The following is a 12,195-nucleotide window of genomic DNA, read 5'->3' on the forward strand; positions in this document are numbered from 1 at the left end:
TCTGGCTCACCCGGTCCTGGGCTTGGCTCCCAGAGCACTGCTGACTGATTCCTGCCAGCCTGCAGGGCTGTCCTCAGCGGGGGATTAGCTTCTCTGTGTCATTTTGTGGGTTCTGCAGCTCCAAAGTTTGTTTAGAGTCCCCTTTTCACATTGATTGGGGAAGGTGGAAGCCAGAGCCGCTCAGAGGTCGTGCTTCTAACCTGCCATGTTGATTCTGCCCCAAGGACTCACTTTCTAAAGGAGAAGACAACATGTAGACAACTTTGTTTATGCATTATATATTGGATAAATTAGAGATAATCTTAGAGGGAAGATACGAGCATGAGAAGGGACTGGCAAAAGACACTTGCAGAAATTGGGATATAAACTGAGACATTAAAGAAGCTGAGGAAACCAGGAGGCAGAGAAGAGAAAGGAGAGCATTCCACACATGGAGGATGACCATTAAAAATGCAAGGGGTTGGCAGATGGAGTATCATGCTAGAAGAACAGAAAGAAAGCCAGTGTTACTGGATTATGGTATACATGAAGGGTAGTAAAGTGAAAGATTGGAAAGGTAGGAAATATTCAGGTTGTGAAAGGATTTAAAAGATGGAGGACATTATATTTGATCCTGAAAGTAATAGGGGTTTAGTGGAATTTATTAAGTAGAGAAACAACTTGGTCAGATTCACCTTTTAGGAAAATCACTTTGCTAACTATGTGGAAGGGAAGATTGACTAGATTGGGCAGAGACTTGAGGCAGTGAAATCAACCAGAGGGCTATTGCAATAGTCAAGTCATGAGATGATGAGGTCAGCGTGGTTGGTATATCAAAGTGGTAAAGAGGATGTATATGAGAAATGTTAAGAAAGTAGAAATAACAAGTTAAGGCAACAGTGTGAATACATGGGGTGAATGTGTGTGTGTGAAGAGTTAACGATGACAGCTAATTAGTGATCCTGGGTTACTGGGAAGATGGCAATACCCTTGACAGTAATAGCAAAGTTCAGAAGAGGAGAGAATTTAGGGGAACCTTATACTTAGAAAATTATCAAAAGATGATAAAAATGGAAATATTCAATGTTGAAGGGATTGTGGAAAGTATTGATGGAGGTACAAATTGGTCCAGACATTCTGGAAAGAATGGATTTATTGTGAAGGGAATGACTAAAATATCCATGATTTTTGATCCAGAGAACTCACCACTAAGTATATACATAGCCCAAAGTGGTCAAAAACAGAAAAGAACAATCCCATAATTGCCAAAATATCAATAGAAGCATTTTTTGTGGTAGCAATGAACTAAAAATAAAGTAGATAGATGCAAATTGAGGTATGGATCAATAAAATTGTGGTACAATTGTGGACTATACTGCACCATAAGAAAACACAAACATGAAAAATTCAGAGAAATTGGAGAAGATTCATGGAAACCAACACAGAGTAAACTGGGAAAATAACATAACAATGCTCCAACAATATAAACAGAAAGCACCAAAAAGGAAAATGAATTCTGTGTACTATAATGACCAAGTATAACCCTAGGGAAGATTGAAAAAATCTACTCTCCCGTCTCTGCAGAGGGGAAAAGGGTGGGCCTGAATTATGGGTATACAATATTACATACACTGTCATATGTTACTGACATGCTGGTTAGTTTTGCTAAATATCCTTTTTTCCTTTTGTTAACAAAATCTATGTTACAGGAAATTATTCCCTGGGTAGGAAAAGAGGAAAGGATACAATCAGAATTAAAAGTAATATAAAAAATTATTAAAATCCAGAATAGACTCAGCAACGACTGGTCATACCAAGCAGATTTTATTTTTTTTTACAAGATATTAAACTGGTAGATAAGGGAAATACGTAGAATATTTGGTCAATCATTTAATAACGTCTTTTATATTATTCTCTTAGAAAAGATACCAGAATGTGGGTTGGTAATGGTACAATTGGGTGAATTAGAAACTGTTTGAATAGCTGGACCCAGAAAATGGTCAATGATCATTCAATCTCACCTTGAAGGGCTATTTCCTTTGGAATGCCCAAGGGATCTATGTTTGTTCCTATCCTGTTTAGTGTTTTTATAAGTGAGTTGGATATAAACATAGATGATATGCTTCTTAGATTTGCATATTATTCAAGAATAGGAAGGCTAGCTACCCCACTAGAAGAAAGTGAAGATTCAGAAAGAATTCGATGGGTTAGAACACTGGACCAAATCTATTAAGATAAAATGTAATAAATATAAATGTAAAGACTTTTGCTAAGGTTCTAAAAATGTCCTTTACAATTATAAGATGAGGGAGGATTGGGTAGAATGCAGTTTGTATTAACAACCTTGCATTTTTCATGGATTGTAAACAAACTTGATATGAATCAACAGCATAATATGGCAATTGAGAAAGCAGATGTTCTCTGTTGTTTATCCTTTGTGCTCTAAGAGGACCAGAATGACCTCACAATGTTGAGGTCAATATACAGTGTATCCTGACCCCAGAGTTGGGGGTCAATGTACAGCTGTGGCTGATTAAGCCTGTATGACCTCAGAAGGCTCCATCACAGTTTGGGTACAAATAGTCCATATGACCATTTGGGAGGGAGCTATCTCTAAATTTGTGCATCTCACATTACCGCAACTCTACTTTGCTTGTAGAACACAGCGTCTTCTTTGATGCAGGCATGCCGTGCGAGATGATCCTCATGTCTCACAATCAATACCAAAGTTCTTCAGAGAGACCTTGGGAGTATCCTTGTATTACTTCTGAACACAATGTGAACCTGCCTCATGTCAGTTCTCTGCACAATAGATGCTATCTAAAGTTACAATAAAGGAGGTTCGTGATCCAGGAATAGGTGGTGATAGCGTCATCACACTTTCTCCCGATCAGACTACATTTGAAGAATCGTGTTCAGTTCCTGATACTTACAAAACACTTTGATAAGCCCAATAATATCTAGAGCCGAGTAACCAAAATGGCAAAGATGAGATTTAGTTATGCCATAGGTGGACAGGAATGTTTAGCCAGAGAAGACAGTACAAGAAGAGAGGATTTGTGGACAAGCATGTGAAGACCTATTATACAGAAAGAGGATTTAATCTTTGTTCTATGTGGACATAGGAGGGAGAACTAAAAGCAAAGAGTGGCTATTGCAAAGAGGTCTATTTCAGCTTGATGCATGGGCAAATTTTGTAGCAGAGCTGTCCAGAAGAGGCATGCCCTGCCTTGGGAGGTATTGCGATCCCCTTTGTTGCTGGTCTTCAAATTGAATACCAATTTGATGGGTCTTTGTAAAAGGGGCTTTTTTTTCAGGTATTGGTCAGACCTGTTTGCCTGACATAACTTTTCAGCTCTGAAATCCTCTGATTCTGTACATAGGATTCTGTGCTATACTCAGAGAATACAATCTAGCAAGGAGTTTAAAAGTTTAGTTTCATGTTTGTTATAATTTACTCCCCTACTTTCTTGTTGTATAGAGTCACTAGGTCAATTTTGTGCTACTCAGGTGGTCCTAAACTACAAGTTCAGAAATTTGTACTTTAGTTACTCAGGTTTTCCAAAACATAGCCAACTTGATCAATATTTCCATCATCTGACTCCCACCACGCCCTAATAGCAGCATACAGTGAACATATTGATGTCAGCAGTTACAGACTGACTCACTCAAGAAAGGGCACAATTAACCTATTAAAAACTTCTCCTCTGGGCTTTTCATCCTCAGGTGTCCCATCAGTGAAATTTTCAACCAATGGTAGAACATAGGTAGCCTGCTGTGAGCTTCTTATATTTTCTGCTCTAATACCTGGTCAGAGGCGGCTCTGGATCCACCAGGACATTGTCAGTATAGTAACAGAGGCCAGATTGAAAATATTCCTTGCGTTTAACTCCTTATGCAAATAAGGCATCATTTCCAGTCGACCTCTTTTCCTTCCATCAGGAAGGTGCTTTTAACTTAATATCAGATTTCCCTCTTTTTCCCTCCTTCCTGGAAACGGATAAGTTAAGGCTGAGTGTCCTTTCAAAGGGATTTCACAGTTGTCTAAAGATGAGGTATGATATCCTCATTCTATTCAACATATATCTATTAAGTTCATACCAGGTGTAAGGCCAGCATTACTGAGATGAAAAACAATAATTCCCTCAAGGAACTGACAGTAGTAATGAGAATAAGACATTGACAAAGAAATATAATACAAGTTAGAATGTTCTAACTACAGAGCAGAGCTTTAACAGAGTTGTGAGAAAATTGGAGAGGAGCATAACTTTTCTACCTATGGTAGAACTTCAAAGCAGATCAATGACTTACAAGATAGTTAAATGGTATGGTAGCTAGAATACTAGATGTGAAGCCAAGAAGATGAGTTCAAATCTAGCTTCAGACAGTTACAGTCTGTGTGACCCTAGATAAGTCACTTAACTGTTGTCTGACTCAGTCTCCTTATCTGTAAAATGGATAGAATAATATCTACCTTCCAAAGTTGTGAGTATAAAATGAGGTACTATTTATAAAGCACTTTGCAATTTTTGAAGTACTATATAAATTCTAGCTATTGAGCAATGCTAACTATCAAGAAGGAAGCAGTAGTAGACCCAGACTTTGAAGGAATAGAAGAATTTCAGCAAGCAAAATGAGGTATAGGGTTATCAGTGAGGCTCTATGTGAATTATGGACACGCAATAAGAAGAGAAGGAATGAGAACATGGTGAATTATCTACTTTGGCTGTATGATGTTAGGCAGGTCACTTAACCTCTCTGAGACTCACCTTCCTCATCTGTAAAATAAATTTGTTAGATTTAATGACCTCTAAGGTCCTTGCCAACTCTAAATCCATATACAATCCAATGAACTTTAGTTATGATCCTATGACACCATGAGTTGAGAAGATCCTTCAGCACTATTGTAAAGGAATGGTTTGGATAGCAGAGAATCTGGAGGCAGGAAGAGTAATTACTACAGTACAATGCAATAATATACCAAGTATCTCCTTACATAATAAGGAGGTAACAGGACAGGACAGTTAATGGGCTTGAACTAGAGAGGTATCAGTGAGAACAGGGGGTTGAACTAGATTATTTCTGCCCTTGAAACTCTAAATCCTATCATCATAGGACACCAAAGAGGCAGAACTGAGAGGACATAATAGAAATGTGTACAGATAGTAAGGACTTCAGACCCTAAGCAAAGATTTCTACCTGTCAACCTGGTCCATAAAGTAAAACAGCTCTGCTCTGATCACTCAGGTTCTTGCATAAGTAATTCTGAAAGTTATTTATACTAGAAGTGAGATATTGGTCATTTTGATGATTTGCAAATCACTTAACCTCTCCCAGTCACTTTCCTCATCTGTAAAATGGAGATAATAAGCCATTTCCTAATAGACAAGTGTAATGGTAATTTAATTTGAATATGAAGTCCCTTTGTGTTGGCAAAAGTAGCAGGTACTTAGCACTTAGTAACTGATCAAGCCTCTGTTGGGGAAACAGAAGGTATGAACTCGTCTCCTGTTGCTGACATAACAGGAAGGGGTTGGCTGAAACAGGAAGCTAATGCCGTGTGAATATAAGGAAAGCTCCAGAGAGGGAGAGTCAGATCTTCTTGAAGCAGACTTCGTGGAGGCAGAAGAGGAGCCAAGGAAGCTGAAGAGGAAAGCCTCTTCCCCCCCTCCCCCCAACTGGAGAGAATGATTTTGATTTGGAGAACCTGGATGAAGTGATTTTTGCTTCTGGGAACCAGCTGAAACTTCTGATGAGTCTGAGGACCAGCCAGAGTTGCTGAGGCTGTTGAGGATTTCCAAGGGCCAGCTAGAGCTGCAGAGGATTTCTGAGGTCCAGCTGGAGCTGCCAAAGACTAAGGAAGCATGACTGTGGTGCTGGTACTTTGAACCTGTTGGTGGCTTTGTTAAGCCTTGACTTCCCAGGAACAGAGACTGTGAAGGACTTGAGATGAACTGGACACTGTGAGCTCCCATATGGTGCAGGAACTTCATGGAGAACTGTACAAGGACCTGGGAGCTGTCTGCCTTTGAACCCAGGTGACAGTTTGGTGAATCCAGATAGGATCTAGGACCATGGAAGGGGATCCAGGGAATCTGAGAGACCACCCCAAGTCAAACTGAAAGAAGACTTTACTTGGATACTGTGTACTGACTGAGAAATTGTAAATTTACTAATGACCTAGGGGTGAAGGGTCTGTGTATTTTCTTTTTTGTTTGTTTGTTTGTTTGTTTTGGAGCAGGGAAAGCTAGGGCGATTGTGGTTAACTGACTTGCCCAAGGTCACAGTTTTTGTGTTAAGTGTCTGAGGCCGGATTTGAACTCAGGTCCTCCTGACTCCAGGGCCAGTGCTCTATTCACTGTGCTACCTAGCTGCCCCTGGTCTGTGTATTTCTAATGATTGAAGAGTGGATAATGAAGGATGATTGATTGACTAAATTATTTTACTTAGTGATTGATGACTGAATAATTGATTTATAACCTAGTATGCTCCATGAGTGAAAAACTTTGACTATTGTACTTTGTGAATGAATTAAAGATTTTGTGCATGCTTGAGTTACTAAAGGATTGCTCTTTGTTCAAAATTTTGTTACCACTGTAGTGGAAACTATGTGGCCATTTTCTGTGATCAGTTGTTGTGAATGCTATATTTTGATTTTCTGTGATAAGTTGCAATATTGTGAATGCTGTACCTTGATTTACTGTGAATGTTTTGCTCTGATTTGTTACTGAATAAATAGAGTGTTCACTGTACTGTGTAATCAGAACTTTGAAAGCTGTTCACAGCAGCAGTCCTCTGGAAAGCTGCTCATGCTTGGCTTTACAAGGAGTCAAAAGATATGAACAAACAGTTCTCGAAAGAGCTACAAAGTATTCATAATCACATATCACTAATAATAAGAGAAATGCAAATCAAAAAAACCCTGAGATTTTACTTTGTATCCTGAAAATTGTTTGATTTTATGGCCAAAAAATAAAACAAAACAAAATAAAACATTACAATTAGTCAATGTGGGAGAGTTTGTGGAAAGATGAGCCATTAATACAATGTTGGTGGAGCTATGAAGTAGTACAACTTACTTTTAATTACACTGTTTTTCAAAATACTTTTACAAATATCCACTAACTGAAGACTTACTCCCTTCCCATGAGATAAGTTGGATAGGCATTCCTAACTCCTAAATGAAGAAATTGAGGCTCAGTAGTGAAGTGATTTCTGTAAGGCCACTTGGGATTTAAAACCAAGTTTTGTGACATGAGGCCCTGAACTCTTTCTACTTGGCCACACTTCTAAATACAAAGAAAATTATTTTGAGAGTATCTATTCTCCAAAATGACCCAGGTCATCACAGCCCTCCAAAAATGTAGAAACTGAAAGGCTCATTATATTTGGATATGGATAAATCTCCCACAAATATAGTACATTTGATCCTCATGATGACCTTCTAAGGAGAGTACTATTATTATTATCATTTTCTAGATGAGGGCTCAGAGGTCACATAACTGTATGCCTTAGGCAGGATTCAAAGTCAAACCTTCCTGACTCCAGGTCTACTCTACCACTGTCCCATGCTGATTTTTACATATGTGATTGTGTCATAGTGTGCATACTCATAAATGTGTCCTTGTATGTGTAGGGAGAGGGGATTATGTTTCTCTTATTTTAGTCACAAAATCCTATATTTCCCTTTCTGACAATGGTATATATTGGGTAGATGTCTTTTACTATTTCTAACCCAATTCTTTTCCCTCTGTTTTTTGGGGGAACTGGGGAGATTTTATCATTTTCCTGAGGTTCCAGTATTAGTTCATTCCTTGGGGACACTTATCCCTTCTTTTCTTCTCCTGGAATTTTTTTAAAGGTAGGATTTTAAAGTGTGGTCAATGCTTCTCATCTCACATTACCATAGCTCTTTAAATAAGCTCCCCTTCCTTGTTCACTGACCTTGGCTATTTGTGGAAATTCCCCTTCCTGCCTATTTGTCCTGCCAGCACTTCCTCCTGTTTTCCTCCCTAAATAGATCCTCCTACAATTTCACATCTTCTTCTTCATGGCCTTGAAAGGGCTTCTTTCATAGCCTTCCCTTTTATTTCTCCCCAACTGCATTAGCTCTTCCTGTTAGCCCAGTTTCTTCTTTCTGCTCTCTCCTCCCTTGTCCTTATGGGCAGATAATTAGAAAGTGAACTTCTCTTACTTCCCATCTCATCATTTCTCTGTTTTCTTATTTCTAGTGTCTCAATATGTGTCTGCTTCATAAGATGATAGGGAGGCAGCATGAAACAGAGGAGCAACCAACCTCTAAGCTCAGAGATCTTGGGTTCGTGGCTTTCCTCCGAGGTTTTCCATCAGTTCAATTTAGGAGAAATCACTGAACATCCCCTTGATCTCAGTTTTGTCACCAGACACAGGCAGCAGCAAGTCAAACATGCCTCAGCAAAGATGATTAGTCCCGAACATACCCACACACACGCATTGTAATCATGACTATGCTTCTTGCTTCTGTTTGTCTCCATCTTTGCAGAGGCTCTTCAGGAGACAGTGTGGTTCTGAGGAATGAGCACTGACTTTACAAGTAAGCACTATATTCATGGTCCAGTGCTGCATCAGTCCTTTTGGCCCAGTTCAGTCATCCTTTCTAGTTGTATCTGATTCTTCATAACCACTTTTGGGGTTTTCTTGCAAAAATATGGAGTGGTTTGCCACTTCTTCAGCTCATTTTACAGATGAGGAAAATGAGGCAGAGTTGAATGACTTGCTCAAGGTCACACAGCTAGTTGGCATCTGAGGCCAAATTTGAACTCAAGAAAATGAGTCTTACTAACTCCATGCCCGGCACTGTATCCACTGTACCTCCTAGCTGACTCTTTTGGCTCACCAATGGCAATCATCCCCATCCCTTTCAGAGAACTGCCATTCACTGTGTGTCAGCCACTTTCATTGTCTGTAAAAGGAGTTGAACTAGATGATCCATGATGACCCTTAGAGTTCTAAATCTATGATCTTCACTTGATATTCCAATCATGTCTATGTTTTTTCATTTCTATTCATCTCAATATCTGCCATCTTTATAAGATTATAGGGAAACAGTATGCTATAGTGGAAAGGGTACTGGATTTGAAGATGGAATCTGGTTTCAAATCTTGGTTTTGGTGACTGTGGGTAGGTCATTTAACCTTTCTGAGGGACAATAATAAGCCCCTCTAATAGAATATAAGGTCTTGAGAAAATAGATTCCTTCATTTTGGGTACCTGAATCACCAGTGCCAAGCACAGTGGATAACACATGGTAATCATTTGCTTACTGATTGATTAGGCCGAAAATTCCTCACCTGTAAAATGAAACGATTGGATTACATGACCTCTAAGGTCACTCTCGGTTCTATATCAATCAATGATCTTATGATCAAGTTTATTTTTGAATGGTATTTTATTTTTCTAATTACATGCAAAGACAAACTTTCACAGTCATTAAAAAATTTTGAGTTCCCAATTTCCCACCACCACCTACCTCTTCCCTATGACAGTAAGCAATTTGATCTAGATCATATATGTGCAATATGACCAAGTTTCCAAGTGTTTTGCAAACTTTAAAGCATCACATGTATCAAGCCAAGTCAGAATGATCTAGTGGCTAGAGTTGGACTCAGAGTCAGGAGGACCTCTGACATATACATATATGTGCCCAAAACATAGCACCCTATGGGCTTAATCAGGGCTTGGTGATTGATTAATTAGTTCTATAACATTAAGCCAATCACTTAAGCTTTCAGGGCCCCAGTCATCTTTCTAAATGACTTGTCCTTATTGGTAGAGGGTAATTTTTTCAACAAGAATTCTCTATGTTAATATAATCACAGATCCAGCTCCATGCTGAAAGCCCATTATGGTTATTCACTCCCTATCTATGTTCTCAGGTATAACATAATTGTTTTTTCCAAAACTGGAATTTCTCTGGTGTTCATGAAGAGTATAATCTACTGCTCTGTTTGGCTTTTTTGCATTCCTTCTACTTTTTATCTTCAGGGCACAGGGGTGAGTTAATCAAATTTTCTTCACTGTCCTTTTGAAATCTCAAGCTACAGGCACATCTTTCATCAGAATTCCTAGGCCTGCTTACAGGCCTTGGTAGGGTAGGGTCTAGAAATTAAAAACTCTTGATGTGTATGGTTTCCTTTTCCATAGACTAGATTTCATAGCAGTAGCAAAAAGAAGTCTTGGCACTGACCATTCTCAGACCATCATTTGATTCCATGCAAATTTTTAAAACTGCAGCGGCTGCATGTCTAGGCCTACAGAGTCTTCCCTGTTTATATTCATTTTTTCCTAGCCTTAGTAAATGTCCTTGGACATATTCATCTCACTTATTCTCTCCTGCCTGTGCTTCCTTTAAATTAGGCCCTGTTTTTGCTATTTTTCGAACATCATCACTCACTGCAGATGCTAGTCAGGGTCTTCTCTGAATGTCCTGTATCTGTCCTCTGCACTGCTGCAAATCTGCTTCCTCTCTAATAATCTGCTTTTATTTCTCTCACCTCATTATATTGACTTTTCATTCTATCTCAGAAGCTTTGTGGCACCTACCATCTGCACCATACAATTTAACACTTGATTATATAGAGATTTGTATTGTTCACAAATTACTTTGTGCCCATCTTCTCTCCCCTGACACATTGTCAGTGCTTCAAGGGCAGGAGCCACATCTCTTATCTGTCATTCCCCTACCAATGCCTAACACAATACCCGACACACAATTGGTGTTTAATTAATATCATTAACTTCTGAGTTTTCTGATGATATAGATCCCTTGGAAAAAAAAAACAATTATACTCAATTATAATCTTACTTTCATTTCCTTCTCTGCCAACTTATTATGTGACTTGTCTCTCTGTAATATATACAAAGACATAGAAGCAGCAGCAAGTATGTGCCCCTCCCAACAAAGGCAATTACTCCCACACCTTTTGGGGAACTCTCACGGCTATATGTTAGCCACTTTCATTGATAATCCTTAGGAGAACTATAGTAGTTTCCTTGATTCTTGATGGAAAGACTAGCAGTCTAAAGAGGAAGGGTAGTAAAGAACATCAAAGATTTGGCGAACTCAATTTAATTCAGTAAGGACTGATTATGTACCTATTCTGCACACGGCCTAGTACTACATTTGGGGATAAAAAGAAACCAGTCCCTGCTTTCAAGGGGCTTCATTTTAGGGTAATAGCAAGAGAAACCCATAGAACCAAATGCGCCAGGACCCAGCTAAGGAGATGTGTCTGTGTGCTCTGCAGGAAAAGGTGTACCTGTGTGTCTACCAGGAAAATAGTAAAATGAAGATCATTTCATGCAATCCTTTTATCTTATGGATAAGGAAACTCAGAGATGCAAAGTAAAGAGACTTGACCAATGTCTCATAGTCACTAATGGTAGAATCAAGATTCAAACCCAGATCTTCTGACTCTGAGTCCATTATATCATGGGAAACTTCCTTGTAATGCATGGGATATCCTCATCATAAAATAAACATATGTTTTTATGAAAATTCTACATCTGGAATTTTTCTGACATTCTCTTCTGAAGCCTTAGAGTAACCAAAGATGGTTCTAAGTATCTCAAGGCTTTGCCAGAAAAGTACAAATTCTGGGAGGTCCTACCACACTGGAAAACCTTCAAGGACTGGCTATTAATAGACCATGATTTTCCTCTGACGACCAGCCCAGCTAAGTTCAGAGTGAGCCTTCACCAAGCGAGCTACTAAGTAATGGGTTTGGGGTTTTTTCTAGCACAATAATTCATAAGTATCATCTACTGAGGTACAGAAAGGTTATGATCTTCATTAAGGTAGGGAGAAGTCATACGCAATCAACCAAGTCATGATCCTGAACATATTTGGGATGGTATTTCTGTCTGTGTATGTATTGATACACATATATACACACCACACATACCATACACGTACACACACACACCCCTTGAAAAAAATAAACTATAGTTAATTACAATCTCACCTTCATTTCCTTCTCTATCAAATTATGATGAGACTAGTCTCTCTGTAATATATATATATATATATATATAAAGCTATAGAGACAACAGCTTGCTGTTGTCTCTGTACTGTGTCTATCTTATGCATATATAGATATATATCTGTATTTTATAGTATATGGGTATATGTACACATACATATATATGTATATTGTATAGTATGTGTATATGTATAAA

The sequence above is a fragment of the Petaurus breviceps genome, unplaced genomic scaffold (genome assembly GCF_028583685.1).
Source record: "Petaurus breviceps papuanus isolate PSGF00001 unplaced genomic scaffold, PetGlider_PUasm1.0 688, whole genome shotgun sequence".
NCBI classification, from domain to species: domain Eukaryota; kingdom Metazoa; phylum Chordata; class Mammalia; order Diprotodontia; family Petauridae; genus Petaurus; species Petaurus breviceps.